The sequence below is a fragment of the Columba livia genome, chromosome 6 (genome assembly GCF_036013475.1).
Source record: "Columba livia isolate bColLiv1 breed racing homer chromosome 6, bColLiv1.pat.W.v2, whole genome shotgun sequence".
Classification (NCBI taxonomy): Eukaryota; Metazoa; Chordata; class Aves; order Columbiformes; family Columbidae; genus Columba; species Columba livia.
Genome location: NC_088607.1, coordinates 1885001 through 1911400, shown reverse-complemented (window position 1 = coordinate 1911400; position 26400 = coordinate 1885001). Strand labels below are relative to the sequence as shown.

General features: G+C 42.0%; 1 protein-coding gene across 2 annotated transcripts in view; it reads left to right on the top strand.

Annotated features, from left to right (window-relative positions):
- Positions 1 to 26400, top strand: part of MGMT (O-6-methylguanine-DNA methyltransferase) — a 154105-nt gene that overhangs the window by 39021 nt on the left and 88684 nt on the right. The gene's annotated exons all lie outside the window — the stretch shown is intronic.

Sequence of the window (26400 nt, the reverse complement as noted above, 5' to 3'; positions counted from 1 at the left end):
GAGAATACATCTCTGGGGAGCTCTGGTGTCCTCTGCAGGGTGGTGGCATGTCATCTGATTGTTGTGCTGGAGGTAGATGCTCATGTGTGACATCTGGGTTACTTTAATGTCACGTTACACCAGCATTCCCTTTCCCCGAGAGGTCTGGGAACAGCGGGTTGGATGTTAAAAACCTCAAATAAACCAATATATGTTGTTCACCATGGACAACTTCAGGGTAGTGATTTCAGAAATAAGGTTATCACGGCGTCAGTCCTTCGCTCACCTTGGAGAACTTCACAGGGTAGTGGTTTCAAAAATGGGATTATCATGATTGGTGACAGTCACAGGGTTGCTACTCCCGGCTGGAAGATGTGGCTTCTGAGGGTGCGGAGGGGTACGTGGCTGTACCTGGATGTGGTTATGCACAGCTTTATGTCGAGCATCATTGGCATCGGCTTGGAAGTTTCAAACAGAGGGGTTTTTTCGTCCTGCTGCACTGTGTACAGTAGGCATTAACTATTTTGCAAGGATATCTGAACTTTGAAAGTCTTTCTCCATATGTACGGCTTTGTACTTGAAAGAGGGTTGAATATTGACCTAATTTGTCTTTTAAAAGGACACAGAGTTTTACTAGAATACTTATGCTATTGAACTAGACAAATGCAGATACTATTCCTTTGGTAGTCGGTGCAGAAGGTTGATGTGCTCTAAGATTTACTGTGCATCACCTTAGCCATCATTCCCATAAGTATTAATTTTAACTCCACTAATAAGAAACTGAACAAAAGTGGAATTATGAGTTCAGTAGTATTCTATGAAAGGTCAGTTGTTAAAAAGGCAGAGTCTGACATTCTGTGAAAAAGGTGCCTTCATTAATCATCCTGATAGGGCAGCGTAGGAGATTCTTGACCAATGCCCGCCCAGCGAAATGCTTGGGAAGGGGCGCTCAGGTCTTTGCAGAAAAACAAGGATTAGCCGAATCTGTATGGAATGACCAGTTTTTAGTACTGTAACATCACTATTTCTCTTTCGTCATTCCAAGTATAGAAAAATTAATGGATACTTTTTAATGAAATGTACTGTCATTATTTTAAAAGTTTGTTAATTTTATAGAAGCATATATTATGGGCATAATATTTTAAGCCACAGTTGATAAGAATATAAATGCATTAATACCAAACCCAATATTTCTGTAATTTATAAAGTATTTATGACCTCTTAGAAGTACTCCCTTATTATATTGTTTAAATGCGCAGCTTTGTTTCACAATAATTCATCTCTGTGAATCTTGAACGATTGCTCCTGTATGAACCGAACAGTTTTAATTGCAGTGTATAATGTTTTCCCATGCAAAATTATTATATTGAATTGTTTGTGTCTTTTTCCACGTCCACCATAGTGATGGCAATTTTAAAGTTAATACAAATTATATAAATTATTAAATACAGGCCTAGTGGAACATTAATCAGTAGAAGGTCTTTATTGTGACCATTCCTGACAGATGATGTTCACCATGATGCCCGTTAATGCACCGTATTGTGGGAGCCGATGTCCATTACAGAATCCCCTTTGTTACTGGTGTCAGGTCTAATTCAGGGCAGCAAATCTCAGTCCAGGTTGAATTCGCTTTTGATGTTGGGTGGCAAAATACAATTCTGGAAGCGTGGGGTCTCACCTGTTTAATTCTTTCAAAGTTATTAGTCTGTGTAGCAGATATTGTAAAATGCAATGTCTGCAATAGTCTTTTTTCCCCTTAATGTCATAATTTTGCATAATAGCTGTTTGTGCTACATTGACTAGGTCCATGGATTGCTTAACATAAGTGATTACATTTTCCTACGATTATGAACTCCCTCCATTAGAAATCCTGTACAAAAACTTGTAAATGATTTGTTGTTTAAGCTTTCTACTTCATTAGCTACAATGTACACTTTACAAGAGTCATTGTCTAAGAGTTAGTAATATTTGTAATGAGCTGTATAATGTGGGCCCTTTTACTAAATTTAAAAACAGATGGTATCTGTTAACAACAGTTTATCATGCAAATTGAACCCTAGCGAAGATTTCTCTCAGTGGTTACGTTGCTGTAGGCCAAATCATGGTGTCTTGTTTTTTTGATGTAATAGCAAAAGGCAATAATTGGTGTTTTAGACAGTTGTGACAGATGTGAACTAATCATGGTCAGAACTCCCCAACAAGTAAAAATTCAAGCCTTTTTCTCTTTTGGAAAATTCATGTTGTCTTTCATGGCTTTACACACACTTTGATATTTAGTTTCCAAATCTGTCATTTTTGCACATCATTGCAGATTTTAGATACATGATTGTGATTATTTTTTCTCATTTAAGCTACGAAGCGGCTGTGAATGAGAATTTCCCTTTTGCGAGGACTCGCGCATGTTGATCTGAACAAGTGGAAAGATCAGAAGATGTAATACACCCATTTTTCTTGCAACTTTGAAAAAGAAAGGAAAATTGGATCATATTAAATCAGCAGTCTTGAAATTATACTATCAAAAGAATCCTCTCACGCAGTATATTTGTTGCTAATCCTGCATGGGGGAAGACTGAAATAGAGTCGTCTCTGTAATACCAGTTTTTTGCCTCAGACTGTACAAAATTAATATATATGTATTTTTAATTTGAGGTGTTCTGAGTGCTGTGACTTCTGCTCTTAGGATACAGGTTCAGTCTTGTATTCCAGCGTGCTGGAGTTAACAGCTGTTACAGTGCTGGTCTGTTAATCCCGGCCTAACCTGGGCTTGGTACCGACACTAATGACTCCATCCCCTTCAGCCATGGGCTCTGATCTGCTGGTACAGTCAAATCCTGGTCTATCACTGAGCTTTCTAGATGCGTAATCAGTGATAACACCAACTTACACTTGAGCTAATCTTTTATTTTATAGCAGAATGTCATGGAATACCTACCCAGTTTTCCTTTACCAAGCAGCAGGTTGGGCACTTGTCATTAAATAGCATAAAAATCTTTCTACCAGTAAGTTCTCTACGCACAGTTCTCCGTATGAAAGATATTTTTGTTGAACACTGTTGATAGGCATGCAGTAAAATTAACACCTGTTGAAGCACAGCGGTTTAATAAGCTGCGTAGGAGGCAGTGTCCTGTTTTTAGCTGTGCAGCCTGCTCTGGGCTATTTTAAATCTCAGCCTGTGCAAGGAACAAAGGCCACAGTACTCGTGGTTCTTCTAAATTCATTTATCGTAGTGTTGTAGCTCTGAACTCTCAAATGTTGAGAGCCTGACGATAAGACTTATTTCCCATCATCCCCCAATAAACCTTTTTTGTTTCCCAGTCTGTTCTCCTACCACTGTAACTAGGTTTAAAATCATTTTCCACCCTAACACTGTTTTTACTCCAGAAATAGTGGATCATGGTGTCTGATTGCCCCGGTCTGGTAGTTGATGGGCAAACCAGAGGGCAGATGTGTCACGGTTCCAGATGTGTGGGTAGCCAGGAGGGGCATGTGGGTCTGTGGACCTGAGCAGAAGACTATAGACTCAGACTAACTCCCCTGGATTAAGGTTTAACTACACTGTGCCTGATGTAAGGAATTTCTACTGGTGGTCGATCCTACCCTTTAATAAGGACTTTTTCAGTTCTAGAAGAAAGGAACTGATCTCTTGACGTGATTCTGTGCAACTTGGCTGAGGGACTGAGGCAAAGTCCCTCCAGGTGGAGTCACGTCTGACTTGGTGGCTTAGGGACAGCTCCCAAAAAAGGCTTTTCAAGGTCCTTTTCGAAGGCCTTTCAAGGTCCTTTCCGATACAAACTGTTCTATGATTCTCTGAACAAACAAAAGAACCTCAGTAGCCGTTGTTTCCCATGATGGAGCGGGTGGGGAGTCAGGTCACCTCTGGAATTTTTTTTCTTCTGTGAGGCCTGACAAGGCCAAGTGCAAATCCAGTGAGTTGATGGCCAAGGGACCAGTCCTCATGCATGGTGGTGGTGGTGTCCCCTGGGTCTGATGAGCGTTAGGTCGGCTCTTACTTTGGGAAGGGTTTAAAACTAGACCCACTTCTGCTAGGACTTTGGTTTAGATTAACCCAAGGCTAATAGAAGCTAGAGCTCACCACTAAATTATGGTTGTTCAGTGGCTTATATAATGATTCATGGACCAAATTAGTTTTCTGAAGAAGTGTCAGATTCTGCATAGGTGGTGGAAAGTCCTGAACTTGACCATTTCAGATGGTTTCCCAGGTCTAGTGATGGTGATGAGGCTGGAGCACAAGTGTGATGGAGCGGCTGAGGGACCTGGGGGGTTCAGCTGGAGAACAGGAGCTGAGGGGAGACCTTCTGATCTCTGAACTGCCTGAAAGGAGCTTGGAGCCAGGGGGGTCGGGCTCTGCTCCCCAGGAACAAGCGCCAGGAGCAGAGGAAACGGCCTCAAGTTGCGCCAGGGGAGGTTGAGGTTGTATCTGGGGAACAATTTCTTCCCCAAAGGGCTGTGGGGCATTGGAACAGGCTGCCCAGGGCAGTGCTGGAGTCACCAGACCTGGAGGGTTGGACAGACGGACATGAGGCTCTCAGGACATGGGGCAGTGCTGGGTTTAGGTTATGGTTGGACTTGATCATCTTAAGGGTCTCTTCCAACCAAAATGATTCTATGTTTCTCTTGGTTTGTTACTGATCTTCTTAAGAATGTTCCCCTTGTTCTGTCTCATCCACCTACACCTGTGATTTGTCCAACTTTAGCATTTCGTGGTGGTTCTCAGCCCTGCCTGCTTGGCTTGTGTCATGTCCCCTTCTCCTGCTGCCGCTGTGGAAGATGATGGGCTGAGGTGGAGGCTGGTTTATTCCAATCATCTGTGAATCTGAAGGGTTTAGAGTCTGGTAGGACAGATGGTCCTTTCTAAAATAGTGGTAGTGGAATGGAATTGTTGATTTTGGATGTGGCATGAACAACTATGGCAGCCCCTGCTTCTCCGTGCTGTTGTTTTGGAAGACGTTCTGCATTTCATTGTGTTTCCCTTGCCCCGTTTGCTGGGACAAATACAAAGGTCCACGTTGCAATGGGTTCCTCCCGTGCCCCCCAAAACTGGATGAGCATCCCCTGTACAAAACGGGGAGAGAGGACTGAGCTCCCTGATGTAAAGGCAGGAAACCAAGCAACCCTATTCAGTGAATAAAAATGGGAAATACATTGAAGTCTAGATACAGTATCTTTGTAGTAATAAAAGCAGTAGTACAGATTTACTGGTGAAGGAGTTTTAACTGTAATACTGTGGAATAGTGGGTTATTTTGTGTTCAAGAGCTACATTTATCACAAAAATGATGATATACAAATCACTTCCATATCACAAAATGTTCTTGGTCAAAATTGGCTTGAGGCAAGTGATATCTTCGAGTAAACAGTATATGAAGACCATATCTTAAAATGATAGATCACCTAATTTTGTTCTGACAGAGGTTTTTGCCGCAACAAACATCTGTCACTGAAATACCAATTCAGAGATATGGAAGCCAAATTGTGGAGGTTTTCTAGTATTTGTCACTCCTAACTTAAGAACGCTCCTGTTAGTTCTATAGATATTTGAAGATAGTAGGCAGCTTGCAGTTTAAACACCCTAAAATATGTATTTAAGTATTTTAAGAGACATAAGGGTATTTAAATGCAGATTAGCAACTTCTGGAGTGCTACATATCGGTTCAGTACAGTAAATGCAAAGCCCATGTGTTGCTGATGCTGCATAGAAATTATATGAACTTAAAACGTAGCTGCTGTTTCACAATAGAGTTGAAAAATATTCGGTGAACTGAATGTCCTGTTATTAACCCTATTTTTAGGGTAATTGGTGTAGAATGATTTGTAGGTTATAAATTGAGCCAGAGCTGCCATTTTGGTGTTTTCACTATGGGGTTGGCAGAAATGCTGGGTGAAACCAGCCTGCGTGGCACAGGACACTTGGTGCTGCTGGGTTTTGGTGGGTTTGGTTCTGTTAGGACCGGTATTTAGGGCTGAGCTCGTTAGGACCTACAGGAGAGAAAGGGATCTCTTGCTGCAGAGGGTGTGGGTACTAAACACCCTTTGAACTCAATTTTCCAACCCCGTTCTGAAAGCTGAATAAAAAACATGAGCCTCAAAATATTGGAATTTTGTCTGTAGCATTTCGAGATGTGCTTAAAGTTTATTCGGTTGATAGATGCTCGTGCCATAAATGCAATAAAAATATTAATATCCATTAATATATAGAGAGAGATATATTTTGGTGTAAGTATGTGTGTATAGCTAGCACCTAACTGAACAGAAAAGATGCAAATGCACTACTGAAATGAGCTTTTAATTCCAGTTTCTGTCGACTTGTGGTAGGAAACTCAAATTTGGCTGCAAACTGCCAACATTCTGTGATATTTCGCAAACAGGATGAAATGGCAAATACCAGGTCCGCAGAGGAGAAAAGCACTACCAGTCGTGTTAGAAATGTTTCCAAGATTGTTATTACACATCACATATTTTAGACTGATTACTTTCAGCACCACTGATGTTTCTTTAACTCTCTGTTAACAAGAATGTCCCTACAAGCGCAATCATCCCATTTAAATACATTACGGCCCTGGCACAGGGAAAACTTCTCCACTATAAAAATTCAAATGCATTACTCTTACTAATGTTATTTTTTTTACTATTCCTTTTAAATGGTGCTGTGCTCAAATCTGGAGCCCGAAAGATGCGCAAGAGCTTATTTGGCTCCTCAAATGCATATTTTATGTTATTTAATTTCCTCTGGCTAATCATAATATGGGAATGCAAGCTCAGTTTGAGCTGGGCAAAGTATATACGGTAAACAAGTTGAGTTTTCTTACCTGTGCTATCAGTCCTCGTAATTACTTAATGCTTTTTGCTGCTTTATTTTACATGCACACGTTAAAAATACGCGCCCTTGTTTTTGGGGACATATTAGTCTGAAATCACATTGGCAAAATAGTGACCACACTATTCAAGCTGCTGTAAAAATTGCTGCTGGTGACCGAGAAGTTTGGGGAGGTTCGTACTCAGACTATTAAGTGTCAGAAAATTGTGTGCAGAAGAATATCGAAGATCATCCATAGCACGCTTAGAGCTCGGTTTACATAGTATAGGAATTGAAAGTGCGGTATATTACCCTTGAAGTGTATTATTTTTTTTGGTAGCAAATATAACAATAGATTAGCAAACAATGACTCTTATTTATTTTTTTCCCATAGCTTTCTGATGAGCCCCTTAAGCTTAATCAACATTGCCGAGCGCTTTAATTTCAGATAGTCTCTCAGGGCTCGTTTAATTCAGAGCAAAAGTTGACGAACTCTGTCTCAGTTTCGCGATGGCAAGGAGAATAATTCGGTTAAACTTTGCGAGGTGCGGATTGAAACGCGGGTGGTTTCCGGGGGGCTGTGGGGACGCTGGTGTCAGCAGAGCCATTTCTGGTGAGGAATTGGTGGTCCCGGGAGCGGCAGCTGCGGGAAAAGGGGCGAACGGGTTAAAGAATTCATAAAAAATGAAGGATCCTGATATTAAAGTGGGGGGAAAATGTGGGTGAATGACATATTTTTTACACACCTCAACTGTCAACATTTCTAATCAAATCATCTAGCCTTCTTGCTTCTTAAATGATACAAGCAATATTTCCTGTAATAAACACCCCTAAGTCTAATGAGAGGCCCTAAGGCAACTTCAAATGTATGAATTCATTATAATTGAACAACATAATCTGCAGGGCAAAGATGCCTGCTACCCAGTCTTTTAACTTCGCACGGCTTGGGTGTTCTATGAAAAATGTTATACATTTTGTTTACAATGTATTGCTGCTATTTGAAGTATTGTATGCTCCTGTAGTACATAAGATGGGGACGCATAATGGAGGAAAAATCAAGGAGGCAATCTTTCATTTTGTTCTGGTATGAAAAATTCAAAAGACTGAAAACTCACCCAGAGAAATTTTGCAAGCGTATTATTTTCCGATGTTTCGATCAATTTGTCTGTCAACCATGCTGAGAGGTGGAAGGGGCCAGCAAAAGCAATTTAGCTTGTGAGGTCCAAAATAGAAATGTTTTAGGAAACCTTGTCACATGTTATTTTTTTATATTAGAACTGCTGTGTTTTTTATTTGCTGGTCATATTATGAAGAGAAATTGGTATCAATCATCTAAATCACTTATGAATATCTGATATAACCATTACTTTTGTGCATATAAATAAGGAAGAAAAAATATTTAAATGAAGCTTTTAAAGCATAGCAAAACCTTTGGGTAGACAACACGCTCCCTACTTGGCTTTTCCCATTTAAAAAATATCCCGTGCATTTTAATTGATTGTACCCAAGTGACATCACACCGAATCATCTCGCATACGAACATATTGACCTCGCTCTGCCTTTAATTAAGCTGTGATTGCTTTATGGTAAGTTTGCCGTGGATTGATAGGTGTGCAGCCCGTGTCTGAATGTGCCGGTGGCTGTGCAGGAGGGGGATTAGCTCTCTCATTTGGGGGGGTGCTGTTTGTTTATGTGATAAATACGGCTCCTGTCACTAGTGGACTCTCAGCGATGTGGCCGCAAACTGCACCGTTTGGTAGCAAAGAGCAAATTTGGTTCAGTTTCTTGTCTGCTGCGCTTCAGTGGTGCTGGAGCGTGGCCCTTGCACAAATGGGTGTAGAACGTTTGTTTAGTACAGTCGGTGGAACCTTAATTTGGGTGAAGCAGAACGGTGTGCAAAATCTGTAATAATTCCATATTAAGCAGTTTATAAATCCACAGTAAGCATTTTATCATTAACCCACGGTGTAATTGAAAAATTTGAGAGCTGTTACTTACGCTAAGTGGTTTGTGACTTATGTATATATATACGTATATCTGAATAGATCTGGGGGTAATAGGGTGACTAGAGTGGGGCGAAGGAATGTGATTTTTGTCAATATTGTATGAGACAGGTGAACAAGTGAAATATAAACTAACATGTTGACAATGGAAGTAGAACAGCAAGTGCAACTTTTCCAGTTCTGGAAGTGTGATGGACTCCTGTTCATCCAGACTCAGTGTCAAGAATGGCACAGATTACTGGGGAGAACATGATTCTTTTAGAGGAAGGCTGGAGAGCTGCTGCTCATCAGAGGAAGCAACAGAAGATCGGGACGCAACATGATGTATAACAATTATAATTTTGTGAGGTACCGCTGTGAAAGTAATAACCAAAATTATGGTGTAGAAGAGCGTACTGAGAGTCAGCAAGCGGCTGGGGGAGCAGCAACCTGGAAATGGGGAATAAGGAAAACACCAAATGGAGATAAGGAACAGCGTGATCAGTAAAGCAGAGGCTGCTATGAGCTGTGGTCAGAGGACCCTGGAGGGCCACATCGCTAAACACAGCGAGGAAACTCTGTTTCTGAAATAGTCTCTCCTTGCTGCTGTTTGAATAAAGGACTTGACAGCATAGACGTCTTCTGGAGTTCTATCAGATACTGGGGGAAAGGTGATTTTTCTTAGTGTTCTGGCAGTCTGAGGAACAAGCAGTCAGGAATGTCTGAACCACGAGCATCCCTTAGAGGAGACACTCATCGTCCCCTTTTAAATGGAAGATACAGGGGAAAATCATCAGGTTTGCTCGTGTTTTAAATGCCAGGAGCAGCCCTGGCCTTTGGGAAGACAGAACATGTCCTGGTTAACGCCTTGGCTTTTCACTTCTCTTGTATCTCAGATCATCTCGACAGCTGCTGGTTGCTCATAGCCCTTATGTTCTCCAGCTCTGTAGCCTTCTGATATTTATATCCTTCGTCGTTTGGTCGCTACCTCTGAAGGAGATCCTTGATGGTGAAGATTGCTGAGAAACGACCTGGTTATTAATCCCACCTTCTGATGGGAGGCTTGCGCCCTTAGAGGCGGAGAAAAGATTTGGTTTTCCCAACAGTGAAGATCTGTGCAGTTTGCTCCTCAAACCTCTGCTGGGGCTCAGCACATCTGGGCCTTGACCACAGACACCCCTCGTGCCATTTCATGCCATCGTCCCTGACTCCTTCATATTTACTCCTTGATAATTGGAGATTATGCACTTTGAAAGGCACAAACTGTTTTATCACCACTTTTACCTCCTGTTTGTTAACATTGCATACTCCATCTAGTGTCACGCGATGCTGGTATGTTTATTTTTTCCTTAAATAGGGTCTCATAGCTTTAATAATCATTGCTCTGCAAATTCTAGAAAGTGGAATTTCATGGGAGAAGTCAGGAAGAAATGGGTCACTCCAGATCCAAGTCAATGCAAAGTGGTGGAAAAAGATGTGCTGTGTTAGCCAAATATGATGATCTTTGGGTTTAGAAATATTAAATTCCAGATGATTTGTTAGGGAGGTCTGTCTAGTTATTTGTAGTTTGTCATGAGTAGGGATTTATTGCTGTTCTGATAAATTTATATGCTTCAAAATAGATGCACTGTATTTTCCCTATTCCCAACACACAGATCTGAGTGTTGCAACGGGGAACAGAAATTTTAGTGCTTTTAATATTCTTTGTATTGTGCTTTAGAACCATTTTGCTTTTTAGTTGAACGTTCCTCTAACAAATCAATACATTTTTCTGTAGACCTTCAGTTTTGTAGAACTTGGTTTTGCTTTCCTTTGCTTTCTTAACGTTTTTCCTTCTGGTGTTAGAAATCTCAACATCACAGAATTTTGGAAATGGCATATGGTTTCTAAATTCTCTGACAATATAAGCATAATTTAAAATACCTTCAGGCTTTCCCTACTTGTACGTTAAAGCTGCTGATGTGTCCTGAGAAAGCCCTTCACTCCATTCCTTTGAAACATGGTCAAGCTGGTCTTTCCTAACTTTGCTGGTGAAGGAAAACCAATGTGGGACACACTTGGATGGGGTTTGGCCTTGTGGGAAGACTTTTGCTTTCAAAAAAACCAACCAACCAACCAAAACCCAACCTGTAACCTAAAAAATGAAGTGGCTTTACCAAGTTTTTAAGGTTTGCTTTGTAGCACCTAAATACTTACGTAGGCGAATATTCAATCAGTGAATGTGCTATCTCTATGTATGTCTTGTACAGATGCTTTCAGAACTGCATAGTTAATTACAAAAATATTTGATTAGTGTTGGCCTAAGTGGGAGAATAGGTGTTTGGATGGAAACATGAAGCTAACAGTTATCTAGAACTGAAGGCAGAGGTTTGGTCATCACCTTTAGAGGGTAAAATGGAACGTGTGCCAGGCCGATATCAAGAGTGGGGCAGAAATTCATTGGAGTAGCTCGAATTTCTGAGTCTTTATGTTGAGGGTGGAGCTGTTGAGCACTCAATGGTTTGTCCTTAGCACAGTTTCTTGCACGTTGCGTTGCTAAGTTTGGTTTCTGCTGTAGCATGAGCCCTTTGACTTTTGTCATTTCCTTTCTCGTGGAGTTTCATGGATGTAGGTGCTCAAATGTTGAATGCTTCACAATTCATAATTGGGGAAATAATAAAGATGTGCTTTTGTGTCTCCACCGTCTGGCGGGAAGGATGAATTTTTCTGCATGTGGAGAGCTCGCTGGAGCTCAAATTTCCCTTTTCTGTGCATGATATTCTATTTTTCTTTTTTTAGATTTTGTTTTGTTTTTACAAAATATTGGTTTATTGAGAGATGTGTTACCCTCAATTGACATATTGACATTTCCAGGAACTGTGGTTATTGTTTTGAGAAATACAATCCTACACTGACAGATTCCTATCATTATTTGGAACCGTTGCTGAGGGTTAGTGAGACAAGTCTCATAAATAATGAAAGTGAATCATATTGGGGAGAACAGCAGCGAGGAACGGCCGAGCATACAGTGCTGACACCGGGTAATTTTTGCTCCGCCGTGACATCACGCGGTGTTAGTGTCACACATTGCGGCGGGGACGTTGACTTACGGTATTGGAACACCCCGTTACCCGCTGGTAATTAACTCCTGCCACTAACTACCCATTGGAGTAATTAGCAGCGCAGGGGGTAACCAGCTTCTTGGTGTTTTGGGGGAGCAGCGGCCACAATGCAAGAAACGCCAAGAAATACGCTTGAACGTGGAATATTTCTACATGGCTTCTGGTAACCTAATTTTTTCCTCCGTAGTTTTGCAGACTTTATTATTTGACAGCTGTGGAAGGAGTTTCACACTGGACTGCATCTGATTTGCAGTTTTACAGTGAGCAATTGGCAGGGAAGGTAAAAAGGAGCAACGAGGCGGGTTCTGGAGTGGTTGCGTAAGGCAAAGGCTCATCAGCCAAGCCTGGCTTGACCTGGATTTGAGACGCGTTCTCAAGTTAGTGGAGAGCTCTAATTAACCTCCTGTTAAAATAAGTTAAATAATTTCATTTACTCCCAGCTAACAAATTTCTGCCTGCTGTTATTTCTGGAAGCAGGTAAGTTTAATATCAAATGCCCTTTGCATGCCAGCAATGCGTTTCCATTATTATTTAACCTTATTCCTACAATGATGATGCCCCTGTATGTGCTGTGAAAATGCCAGGCTTGAAGAGAGGCTAACATACATTGCCATAATTATTTTAATGAGAGAGAATGGAGAAGACACTTCTCTGCCATCTGTCAACAGAAAGCAGTCATATTGCATGCTAGACTTTATTCACTTATAAATTGTTCTTCAGTACTGAATACTGAATTCTCTATTACTTCTTCTAGGTCAACAGCATTTATAATTTTCCCTGGTTTCTCTGTGAAGTCTGCAAATTATTATTCCAAAGGCGCTCATTAATTTTGCGCTCTCGCGTATCTAAAACTGAAACTTGCCGTGCGTTGTTTGCTGCCTCGTGCGTTCGCCGTCCCCGCGACGCTGTGCGCACAGACGGGTACCGGCAGCGCCCGTGCCGCTTTTTAACCTGAAAATCCCGTGATCAATACACGCTCTGGAAAATGTCGAGAATACTTTGATTTTATTCAATTCGTTTCTCACGAGGCTTTTATATTTAAGAAAGAAAAAGCTGTATAATGCAGTTTGCCGGCAGGTGGTTGGAAAACCTGAGGGAAAGGAGGATTGGCAGTTCCTATGTTTTTTTTCCATACCATTATTCTCTGGACTATTTTTGCTGTTACTTTAGTGGCAAGGAATTTGTTTCATACCAAATTACTAAAAGTCGGCAGTTTTATCCGCCCCTGTACTAGATGCCTTGATGATGCCATCACCTTCCCAATGTAAGATCCCATCGTATCCCACTTAAGTTCTTAAAATGTGATCTATAAACAGCCGGAATTGAGACTATAGGCTAATGTTGTATGGCTGTGCCTATGGCTATACTTTATGATGGTCTTCTTTTAAATTATTCTTCAACATTTGCCTCTCGATAATCTGCTCCATTTAGTGCATGGAAATGGCACCGGATTGTGCCCACGCTTTCCTTTACGTGAGGGCATCGAGTGGCGGAACCATTACATAGGAAAATATCACAACCATCCTTGAATATTTTTGGAAGCGCTATTTTGTATAAATTTTTCTTCGTGTTCCTGCTATTCCTCTTTAGAATGGGACTGTGATGCTTGAAGTGAACTTGATTTGTGGTTGGAGACTTTGGGACATTGATACATCGCAGGATACTCACCAGCAGAACAGTTGATATTCATCTGAAACCTCAGGTTACTGTGTATAGAATAAAACAAATAACATATAACAACCCAGTGAAACTAAAGTTTTTCCGGTTTGGATTTTTAGTAAGTCTAGAAAATACGCTGGCTGGAATACGACAGAATTTAAACTTTGAGTATTTTTTCCATATATGTTTTACAGTTTCAAACCGTTTGGTTTTAAATTTGCCTTATTCAACCACAGCTCAAAACAGAACTAAAGCATGATTTTATTGTCATATAAACCCGAATTAGGATGAGCTTCTTTGAGCGGTCCTGTTGTTTTTTCAGATGGGCAGTTTAAAAACCAGGGAATAATGACACCGCTTATTATTTTATTTTATCTCTCTGATTTTGAAATGTGAATCTTTTGTGACTTTCCCTGCTCAGCCACCACAAATCAGACTTTCCATAGACTGTGCGATATTAATCTCCGTGGGGCGGACACCTCTATGCAGGTGCTATCGCTCTCCCCCTCCTCCGGTTAATTCGGGTTTTAATCTCACTTCCTGTGATTTATTTACTCGTGTTGTGTGTGATGTGTCTGGCTTCTTGCCCTCGCTCTGCTCTCCCTCCTGTACGCACTGGATGTGTTCTTGCTGTTTCCTTGTTGTCTTCACCTCTTGCTTTTGTTCCTTGGGCCGCGCTTGTTGGATGTCGTGTTCTCCGGTGATGGATTTCCTGCCGTTTGCTTACCCTTGTTTAACTTTCCGTCGTTTTATTACACAAATTGCTCTCGGTGTTTGCTTCGGTCAAAACGTATGAATCAAAATAACGGTGCTTGCGATACAGGAACTTGTGAGCTCCGGTGTGGTGGTGATGCTGAACTCCAGCATGGCATCATCTTCACGGTGCACCCTCTTCGGGTGTTGGCACATGGTCCTCCCCTCCCCTGGTGGGGTTTGGGGACCTTTGTTCCCCGTGACAATAGAAGATTTTGGATGGAGGAAAGGGAAGAAGGAAACTGAAGACAACTCCATGGGCTTCGTCACTGACTGGCACAATTCGGGGCGTTTTTGGCAGGGTATGGAGAGGCTGTAACATAATCATCTGTCCTGCAGTTTGTCATAGCCCGTTATTAAAGTGTTTGGCAATGACAGTCCGCAGGGACACCAGGTCAAGTAGAGCATGTGTGACCACTCACATCAAAGCTTAGTATAAGGGAATTTCAAAACTCTGCTGTTCAGTGTGACTTTACCAAGGCTGAAGAACTTGGTGTGTCTTATACACAGAGTAACAAGCAAAACCACATAAATATTATCTTTGAAGATGGAATACAAGCATGCAAATTCCCCTGCAAAGCAAAACCTACGAAACACAAATACATACAGTTTTGTCAGCAAGTGCCGTGTCTCTTTGGTTCTGTTGCCTTGAAGTGGACCTGTAATGTTCACCCGAGCACAGGTGGTTTGGGGTGTGAATGTACAAACCTCAAAACTGCTTGTGGAGTTCACCCAAATACATGTAGAAAAAATTCCTTAGAGAAAGTAGAAGCCTTGGCTGTGTAGGGTTGGCCTGTTAGAAAAACTGATGCGACGCTTGCTGCTGTTTTTTAATTAGCGTTGCGGCACGGGTGAGGGTGGGTGATGCCGGATTAGGTTCTGTTGCATGAGTTGAGCTGCAGGTTGTGAGCAGTGTGGGCGTTGTGGCCGTAGCTCAGCATCTCCGACATGCAGGGAAAAAGCAATTGCTGTGGACAGCAGCAGCTTGTAGTGACTTCCCTGTTGTCCAGCGAAATACTCGTTTTGCTGCAAAAATACCGAAATGCCTCATTTCTAGATGGAGCGTGCTGGTAGACGAGGCCTCCCAGTACCTCTTCTAACCTCTTTCTGAATTGTGCCTTGGATAATTTAGCTGAGCTCAGCTGTCTTAAAAAGAAATAACCAAAGAGCAGCATCTCTCTGTTTGCAGAACTTCAGTGAAGTTTCTAAACGTGTGTCTGTTATTTCATATTAACCTTAAGCTAAATACTGTTTTGTTTTGTTGTCTGTACTGCTGTTTGATTGAGTTTTTCTTTAGGGCCTGGGAAACATGGTTCCACTAATTGGAGGGATGTCAGTTAAACACTGGTTACCTAATAATTGTGTGTGTGTGTATATATATATATATACACGTGTGTATATATATATATATATGTGTATATATCTATACGTATGTATAGATATATACACATATATATACACGTGTGTATATATATATACATATATATATATATTTAATTTTTTTTTTAATAATTTGAATCTAGGCCAATATTTCAGGTCATTTTTCGGTGTTATCAGTGATCTGCCCTGGTTCACTGGGTTGGGGAAGCCATGCAATCTTTACTTCTCTAACCCATCCAAACACCTCTGCTGCACTGGCCTCAGTTAAATTCCTCAGCACTTCCTTGCAGAGGAAATAAGATCTCTGCTTATCATCCAGTCAAATGCCTGTGTCATTATTCAAGCTGCACGTCTGAGCTCAAAGATAATATCACATTTCCAGCAATACGGATGATCCAATATGGTTTTCCTAAAGCAGAGGCAAAGTTTTTTTATTTGTAGAGCAGAAAAGGGAGGAGATAGCAAACTTCAGGTTAATTAGATTATTTAAAGTTGACATTGGGGCTCTTGGTTAGAGCAGAGTCCAAGTTCATTTGGGTTGGGGATTGAGATGGAAATCTGGCCATGTCTGTCTCTGCTGCCACCCTGTCTGTCTGTCTGTCTTGGTGGCCTTCGTTACCTCGTGGGAGTTATCTAGAGCAAAACCATGCAATAGATTCCCTTCTCCTGTGTAATTTAATATTTCAGCTAATACAGATGGGTGCTCTGATTGGTTTTCAGTAATACTTGGGTCTCTTTTCCTGCTCCATGCTCCACTCGCATGAAGTTTGATATTTAGCAATGTTTTTGCCCACATTCGTTGAAGGGTTTTAGAGTGTAACACCCAACTGTTAAAGTTATCGCATCTTTTCCTTCGACACCTTGTCAAATAAAATGTCTCATTACCATGCAAATAGAAATTGTTCCTGTTGCTGGGCAGGCAGAACGTTACCGTACGGTTTACAACTTCGTGAAGCGCAGACACGGTGTTGGAACAAACGGAACTTCCCTGGGAGCGGCGGCCGGTTGGGGCTGAGCGAGGGGGAGATGTCAGGATGAGGCCTCAAATTTGAACTGAATTCACATTGCAGCACAGTAGTGAGTGCATCTAATAGCACGAACAAGATGCAGTTGTTAACCGCTCGTGTGTCAAAATGTTTGATGGAGGATGGATGACCATGAGCCAGCACTGGGCCCTTGTGGCCAGGAAGCCAATGGTACCTGGGGTGGGTTAGAAGGGGGTGGTCAGTAGGTCAGAGAGGTTCTCCTGCCCCTCTGCTCTGCCCTGGGGAGACCACACCTGGAATATTGTGTCCAGCTGTGGCCCCTCAGTTCCAGCAGGACAGGGAACTGCTGGAGAGAGTCCAGCGCAGCCACCAAGATGCTGAAGGGAGTGGAGCATCTCCCGTGTGAGGAAAGGCTGAGGGAGCTGGGGCTCTGGAGCTGGACAAGAGGAGACTGAGGGGGGACTCATTCCTGGGGATCAATATGGAAAGGGGGAGTGTCAGGAGGATGGAGCCAGGCTCTTCTGGTGACAACCAGGGACAGGACAAGGGGCAATGGGTGCAAACTGGAACACAGGAGGTTCCACCTAAATATGAGAAGCAACTTGTTGGGGGTGAGGGTGGCAGAGCCTGGCCCAGGCTGCCCAGGGGGTTGTGGAGTCTCCTTCTGTGCAGACATTCCAACCCGCCTGGACACCTTCCTGTGTAACCTCATCTGGGTGTTCCTGCTCCATGGGGGGATTGCACTGGATGAGCTTTCCAGGGCCCTTCCAACCCCTGACATCCTGGGATTCTGTGATGTAGAGATAGGAATTAAGTTTTATTTTGTTGGAGACACCAACTTTATTTTGCCCTGGGGGCTCCTACTCAAGTGAGCGGACAACACGAGCAACTGTTGATCTCTGAGGGTTCTATATGGATATTCATCTACTAAAAACATTATTTTGTGCATTCTGCACGAGTATTTGTTTAAAATTTGAGCCTTAGGATCATCAGCCCTGTTCCTGTTTAGAGATCAGTTGCAGTTAAGGAGAACATTTGTGTGCCTTTCACAAGACCAGTCACTCGGTGCGAGTGACCCGAACCATCTGCTCACCCCAAGTGAGTGTGTAAGTCAAACCCTGTCTGTAATACCTGATTCGGAGTCATTCGTTAGCAGTGAGTGGGCGGTAGTTTGTTTCGGAACTATAGACGCTTCTTTGGACAAAAGTTTGAATGGTTTCCAAAACCTCAACCGCCTTTTTTTAATTGCTGTTGGTCCTTTTAAGGAAAAATCATTTTGCATGCAAACAGTTAGCAGTTGTTCCTCTACTGGTGTCTAGTCTTTAATGTCAATATTTTGCTCTCTGTCTTAGCTGTTCAAAACACTAGAAATGAGTAATTCATCCAAAATAAATATGTGATTCTGAAGCAGATGACTGTGAGGAGGTACTGGAGAGAAGCCAGTGGCTTCTCCTCTTGTATTTCCCAGAATTAATTTCCTCAGAAGTGCAAAAGGCTACAATGCAAAATTAATTTCAGCCCGCACTAAGTGTTTGCGTTTGCCATTCGTGTTCCATTCTTTTAGAAATGCTCACCCCATCTCTTCTGTAATTGTTTCCGTCTCTTTCCAATGGCAGAAAAACAAAACTGAAAAGTCCTACAACTTAAAAAATGCCGTTTTCCAAGTCTCGATGCTGTTTGTCCTTCCTTTGGAGGGCGGAAATTCTCTTTTCAGATGACTCATCGAAAATTTTTGCTCCGTTTTGTGCGTTTTCTTAGGACCCAACCGTTCTTTTCCAAAGCATCTCCCCTATGTCCTGTTCTCACTCTTAGGGAGATTTATCTAATTACAATGCACCTCGGGGTTGATTTTTAAAAGGGGGAGATGGAATGTCAGGTATTTCAAGCCCCATGCACAAGGTCAATTTTATGTATATCAAAGACAACACCCAGTGAAATGAACAAAAATATGCCATAAAGGGTGAATTTAGATACTCTAAAAACTAACAAAATGGCTCTAAACCTTTTCTCCTGTTCTGCTGAATCAAGATCTTTGTTTTATGTGCTGCTTCTGTAAACTCAAGTGTTATTTTAAATGATTTTCAGAATATTTTCAACTGCTAGTGTAGGTTGAGCTGTATAATACAGCTTCAGCCCTGTCAAGACTTCTCTGCTAAGCTCCAGTAGAACAGCACATTTTCTTGGGCGAGGATTGGCTAATGGATAGGATTCCTCCAGCTGTAAATATATGAGAAAAGAGGCATCTTCTTGTGTTTTCTGAGAAATCGTCTTTGTAGCAAAGTCACAGTTTGAAGTTCTGGGTTTGATAACTGTAGATATTAATATGGGTTAGAAAGTCAGAAATCGCCTTGAGAGCCTCGTCCTCTTGAATCCCCAGTGCCCGAATATTTTTCTGGGAAGCAGAATTGCCTTTTTCATGAGGAGAGCCAGAGTGTCACCAGCTCTGGATGAGCGCTGGCGGTCGTCTCACGAGACCGGTGCCTGGAGTTTTTATTCCTGCCTCCCAACTGTGGCCGGTTCCCTCTTCACCTCTCAAATTGAATGAAATAAGCAGCTTTCTGTCTCAACATTTCAACATCCTCCAGTGCTTCCAGTCCCTCTTTGTCAGACACACTTGGGTATTTATGGTTTTTTTTCCCTTTTATTGACTAAAAATAACTAGAGGTATTATGCTGCAGTCTGAGGGTATGCTCAGTGTGGACTTCTGCTGTCCTGGGCTGGGGAACCACCAAGGAACCTTCTACCCTCCAGAATGCACAATCACAGCAGAGACCTCAGCAGCTTTCCATAATACTCACTGGACATCAAATTTACCAATGGTTGGGTTTTAAATGGATTTCTAGATGAACATTTTCTGCAAAGTATCTGATAGTTTAACTCTGTCTGTATTTACGTTCATTTTACTCCACAGCTGCATGGCTGGTGGTTACTTCACTTGTGCGAACTCTACAATTTGTTGAGTTTCTTTTGCTGTGTGAGATCCAGCAGAGATTTGTCTCTTCCAGCAAATGAGGTGATTTTAGGCAGATAACCGAAACATGGAACATTTTGTTTTTCAAGTCCAATGGCCGCATTCGTGAAGGCTCAGCTGAGTCCCCAATAGCGCTGGGATGTCGCGTCTTCTCTGAGCGAGGCATTAAATTAGACTTTCCTAAAAGAACAAAACTCTCCTACCCCTTGAATCTTTAAGCCACGTCTGTTGGGCACTAATAACCCTAAAGTCTCTGTGGCCAGAGCTGTTTTGGTGGCAGAGATTACTCAAATCTACAAATCCATATAAAATCCAGCGATATTAATGTCTTCCTGTAATTAGACTTCATTTTGGTTAGAACGGGTGCTCTGGTAATAATGAGGAGATGCAGAATCTCCCCCTTAAACGGTGAGAATATTTCTTCCCAGAAGTGTATCCCTAACTTTAGCCCATCGAGTGTAAGAGCTGGTGCAGGGAGAGGATTTCCACATTCCGGGTTTACCATGGCATGAGTTATGGATATATATATATATATATATATATATATATATATTTTAAAGAAATTGCTGCTGGGGGTAGGACTGTCCCAGCTGTGTGTGAAGAGGCAGTTCCAGTTGCTCAGGTGTTGGCTGCTGGGGCAAATCGTAGGTATAATTATTATAATATCACAAGAAATGCCGCTTGCCCTGCGAGCAGCTTGGTGTAAATTCTGCATTTGTCTCACCGTCATTTGGGCTGATCAGAAATATCAAGTTAGCGTTGTTGAACACGCACCAAAAAAATCACTTCGAGCTTCCCACGTTTCTCAGACAAATATTGGAAGAAAATGTGACATTGGGATCTGATGGCAACAGAGTGTAAACAGTTTTTTCCTGCTATTTATTGTGGGAGGAATGCGGAGGGTTCGGCTCCAGCAGGAAACGCAGCGGCAATAGGGTGGGAAATAGGGTTTTGTTTCCAATTTTGCGACGGCCGTGTGCAGATGCAGACCTGGAGAGCTGCACATCCCGTGCTGCTGTAACCCACATCACAAATAGAGCAGAATAGCTGATTTAAACACACTTGCTTCATTGCTTTTCGAGTTGTCCGTACGTGCGGTGTGTGCAGGCAGCTGAGGCGAATTTTCATAATTGTGCACCTCTGAAAAATGAAATCTAAGTGTAAACCCTGCTACACTCGTAACTATAATAGTGTGAAAAACACTGTTCTGAGGAGACAAGAATGTGTGTTGGTGCATTTTGGACTATTCCCATCTGACCTGCATGGGCAGCGTCGCTGTGAACAGAGAGGCCAAGGACCCTGCTCCGCAGGCTGCTCCAGCACCACGCTTGTTATTCACAGCAAAAATTACTGTCAAAATAAAACCCAACAACCAAACCCCACTTTGTAACGCTGTAATAAACCCAACAGCCTGAGAGTCTTTCCTTGGTGTGCTAGATGGAGGCTGTATGTGAAATAAAACACCCAGCTTTGGGTTGCTGTGGTTCAGGAAAGTCTGAGGTTTAAATCCCGCAGTTCCTGTGTGAAGGTGTCTTTAGATGTATATTTTTTCGCACTATGGGGGATTTATTTCTGCTCCCCACTCGCTGTCATGTAATTTAGTGCATTTTGAGTTTGGGGGCTGGAGATGAGGTTTGTATGGGCATCCCGATAAAGCAATTGCTGCGTTTTCTAGGTTGGTTAATTTTGTTAGCAACATACGTATTCCAGTGTCAAGTAAGAAAGCAAATTACTTAAATGAAAAGGGCGCAAAGTTTTCCTGTCTCCATAGGAAAGGTACCAAAATGTGGGTTTTGAACAGTTAAATGTGTTCAGTGTCACTGATTACATTGAGTAATCCAACCCTAAAGCCTTTAACTGCTGCGAGAGTTGGAAATAGTGTTAAATCCGGCTGTGGTTGTTCTGAGGAGAAAACTGATCTCTTTTTAGGCTATGCAAAACAGATTGACCCGTAGGTCAGGTTTATCGTATGGGTTCAGATACATTAGTATGGTTTGCCCTCATGTAGAGACTCTGGTTGAAGTGTTTGTAGAGGTCTGATTTTTAGCGATCTTCAAACCCAGCTGTTCTTGGGGGGCGACAATGGACGTGGTGAGACCAAAAAGGCCTAAAAAAGCCTAAAAAGTATGGATCTTTATAATTTTATGGAGAGGGTTTGTTCAGTGGGGGATCTCATCAGCTTTCCTGCCATCAGCATTTCCAAGGGACGTCTTCCCTCCCCAGGAACCACAAACGGGGGCAGAAAACGTACCAGGGGTGGCCAAGAACCACTTCGGAATATTTCAGAACTGTCTTAATTGTCTCCTGTCCCTCAGGTGGGCTCCCCAAAGCAGTCTCTATAGATTCTGTATGCTCGTCATCCCCCTTAAGGCACAGGTTGTATTTATTTACCGTTGCTGTTCTCACATGTGGCTGAGTGGATGTGTCTTTATGATCATTGTATGGAAGTATTTTGAATGTATAATAATGGTGAATAAATTCGCACCACGTAAGCAACTCTTCCCAAGGTAAACTCATTTTCATGTGGGTTAGAGAGCGCTGTTTCCTGATTTCTGGCTGTGAATAAGCTTATCTTTACATGGCAATTTTCAAGATCCATTAACACAGATTATTTTGACTTCCTTTTGCCCTAATCCCACTAACGTAAGGGGTGAGCACATATCACCCAGAATATTCATAGGGCAATAATACAATTCCACCTGCCATTGCATGTGGGAATTTAAAGAAACAAACACTTATTTCCTACATTTTTTGGTAGGAGACAAGCATTCCCCCTTTAAATATCAGAGCCGTGAACTGGAGTTGTTCCGTTTATAGAAAGTATACAAAATAAGGAATACAATAGTATTGTTCAGATTCATTACTAAATCTGATGTTATTGGTAACTAAGGTCTCTTTTCTGTGCATAAAGCTGAATATCCTAGATAAAGCAAAGACAGACTGGTGGTCTAGTCTTACTAAAGACAGATAATACATAAAGGCTGGTGCAAATTTTGGACACAAATGGGTTCTGTGGAAGTCTCTAGTTTTGTTACGATAGTCTAAGAGGTGCAGTAGAATCCTGTGCTGAAGTAGGGAGGTATCAGTTGAGGAAATCTGGCAAAAAATAGATCCTGCATAGGAGTCCACATAGTGTCTTGGAAAACTGGGTGTCCTGCCTGGTTGTACCAGGAGCTGCCGACATTTTGTAAGTGTTTTACATTTTTAATATGTTCTGATTGCCTCAAGTGAAATATCTTCGCTGGCACTCTTCATTCTCCTCCTGTTAACTAGTTTGTCATAGATTTGCTTTTCTATGTTGTGAGAATTCACAGGAATTCAAATCAGGGTAACAGGTACTGCTAAGATAAAGTCCCCCATCAACGGGACAAAGCAGAGTGTGGAACATCCAAGTCTAGGACATAAGGAGGGTTTAACTCCACAGTTGGGGGACAAACGCAGCAAAATGTTTGAAACGAGCTGATGTTTTTATGGCATGGGGAAAAGGGGAAAGAAGCCCTTGGGTTTTCATTCTGCTATTGAGTCATGATGCAAAGCTGTAAGATAGACTCAGCATGAGGGACCGGGGAAGTGATGAACCACAGTCCTCAAGAAGAAACAGGACAATGTGCGAAATGAGAGCAGTGCCCTTTGAGCAAACGGGGTTTAATGGTCTCCGATGGGTGGCCAAGTTCTTACAGGAGGGACATTCAAGACAAAACTGTTGAGATCCATCACTAATTAAACAAGAGAGAAGTTTCAGCATGGGGAAAAGAAGGAAGATTGGTGAAATCTGTGTGGCTACGTGGAGCTGGACATTCAAAGACCTAAAACACAAGAAAGAAAAGAGAACGGGCAGCTCGCTTCAGTAATACAAAGGGAATAGCACCCGTGTACAGGCACAAAATAAGGAAGGAAGGTACAAAATCAGGTGGAACTAGCAAGAGACGTACAGAAATCGATTGGTAAGTACATTAATAATAAGAGGAAGACCAAGTAAAGTGTTTGGTCTGCTACTTGAGGGAAGCAGGGAGCTATTAGCAAATGAGACTGAAGTGTTCAATGACTTTTTGCATTTGTTTTCAATTAAAAAAAAAAAAAAATCAAAAGTGAGCAGATGTTTAGCACAATTAATACCAGCAGAAAATGGATAAGATCTCAGCCTAGGAGATCTACTGTTAGAGTCTTGCCTGTTTTAAAAGGCCTGATGGTTTTAATCTGAGGATACTTAAGGGACTGGCTCAAGCTCTTGTAGTCACAGACACGTTTGGAAATGCATGGAGCTGCACAAGCTCTGGGATCACACGGGGAGGAGCTCGGAGCTCCTACCAGGAGCAGAGACGCCTCAAGTAAAGGATAAAATGAACCTGCGAAATTATAGGACTGGCTTTTCCTTTGTTGTGTTCTCAAGTTTACATTGCAAGCACTTGGTAACAAGGAAGGATGTGCCAGCCGCTGTGGATCTGGTTAGTTATGGTTGTATCAATTTACATTTTGCTTTTTACATAAGCGAGAAGAGGAAGATGGTCTGATTTTTAGGGAGACTTTGGGCATCCTCAGATGGCGCTTTTGCTGCCGTCTAGAAAAATATTACTAGCTTGAGCTCGCACCGTTCCTAAATTTGCCGGTGGCATCAGGATGGGAGGGAACAGCGGTGTTATACAAGATAGAGTCACTGTTGAAAATAATTCCTGCGTGTTGACAAAACAGTCTTAAATAAAGGCTGAAAACTGTCTAATATTCAGTAAAGGTCTTTCTGCAGGCTAATCCGGCAGCAAATGCACGGCAGACAACTGTCCTTTCAGCGGGAAGGGACGTGCGGGCGCTCAGCGCGAGTTGGCTCGTTGGGCGGGTGGAAAGCCAAGGGTTGTTTGTTGGGGTGCCTGAAGAGCACAGAAAGGCTGAGATTGGAGCGGGAGAGCTCCCGACCGGGAAGCACAAAACCTCCGCTGATTTTATGGACCAAACTGTCCTAAATAGGTTGGCGAGGGTTGTGGGGAAAAGCCAAACAAGAGGCGTTTCATTCCTCATTGATACGACTGCTTTGGTAAAACCCTTTCCAGAGCCTTATTTGTCTGTACTTCTGTAGTTCCTGCGTTTACTCAATTGGATTAGCATCTTCTACAGGTTAGTTGGATTTGATTTGTTTTTTTTTGTCGTTCAGATAATACTTATTTGAGCCAAAAATACAACTTATGACTAGGTCAGAATTATATTTTGCACCTAATTCCCTAGCTGTTACGCTTGCTGCAAGGGAGTTCAAAAGTTTTAAGATGTATTGAGGGGAGGAAATAAAAAATCAAGGAGGCAGTGTAAGAGAACTTGTTTCATTAGATTATAGTGCTAGCGATCACTTAACGCATAGAAATTATGAAATGTGGCTTGTCGTGTAGATAATGTATCTTAAAGTATCTGGTGTTTAGGTTTGTGTGGGGTTCTACTTAAAATTAGAAATGCATCTTTTATGGTAGATTAGTGTGTACATCACTGTGTAACTAGTGTACTTTCTGGAGTCGCTATGCACAAATACCTGTAGTATATAACGCTGCCATAAAGTGAAGTGCATAGAAATTGTGTTCCATGTAGAATAACTGAGCCTGCCATAAATAAATATGTTGCCTTTCTTTATCATTGCTATTAAAAAACGTGTGACTTCTTTATTGTCACAGGCTGAATTTGCTATTGAAAGCTTTAATAGTCTTAGCTGTGTCTTCTATTTGTCTGAAGTTGACCGTCCAGCCCAATAATAGGTTTGATTTACCACCACAGTGGGGTGGACCCATGTGAAGTCTTGAGTTTTAAGAGAAGTTTTAAGAGATGCTGCAATGCAATTCTGCTAACCCACCCTTAAGAAAAGGTTTAATTAAAGTTCTAAATGCAAAATTAAGGATTTCATTGGGAAAAATATTAGAAATAACCGGCAAATAATTGTAGCAGTGATTTTAATTGTGATGGGAGGTAGTGGGAATGTCTCCCTGTGTACATGAAATGATCTGATATTGGTCAGCATCATGGTGTGTGGGGAACCACTGAGAAATATTGAGCGAAGAGCGATAAACAGCTCGTCTGCTCCTGCAGGTGAGTTTTCTGTGTGTCCTGGGCTGGAAACCTCTGGTCTAGGGGCTGGAAATGCAAAAGGTGCTGGTACCTGGAGCAGATGTGTGTTGGGCTGGAGCGAGGTGGATGCTGAGCCTCCTTTTCTGCTCGTCGAACGCATCTGAAAACCATCCATTACTGCAATTAGTTGATGTTCTTTAGGAATGAAATGAAGTAAATTAGGTAAATATCTGCATTGCTTCTCCCAAACCTGCTCCCTCCGCAGTCACAGCTTTGTGGGGAGAATTAAAATACCAAGAACTTTAGATCCAAAGATAAAAACATTGATATCTGTAGGTATCGGTCTGGATCCTGTTGGGCTGAAGAGATGGGTGCATTAACCCCTTCTTTGATGTAGTGTAATGATGCCTGATTTAGAAATGAATTATTTACGCCTTTATATCTTTCTGTAGATGTTCACCTTGTTCCAGGCTTGAGGGGTTTCGTTTCCTATAGTGGAACTTGGTCTGCTCCGCTTCAGCTGTAATGTTTAATCCAAGGGGAAAATTTGTGATGTTTGTGTCTAAAATAAGAGAGATTCTCTTTGTATCACTCAAGAGTCCGTAGGCGAGCTGGTGTACCCTGTGCTGGGTGGAGAACCCCTTTCTGTAGCATAGTCCTCATTTGGTACCACATCCAACCGTGCCTCATCTACACACTTAATCAACAGAGACTTAATTATATTCTGTAAAAGCATAAAAA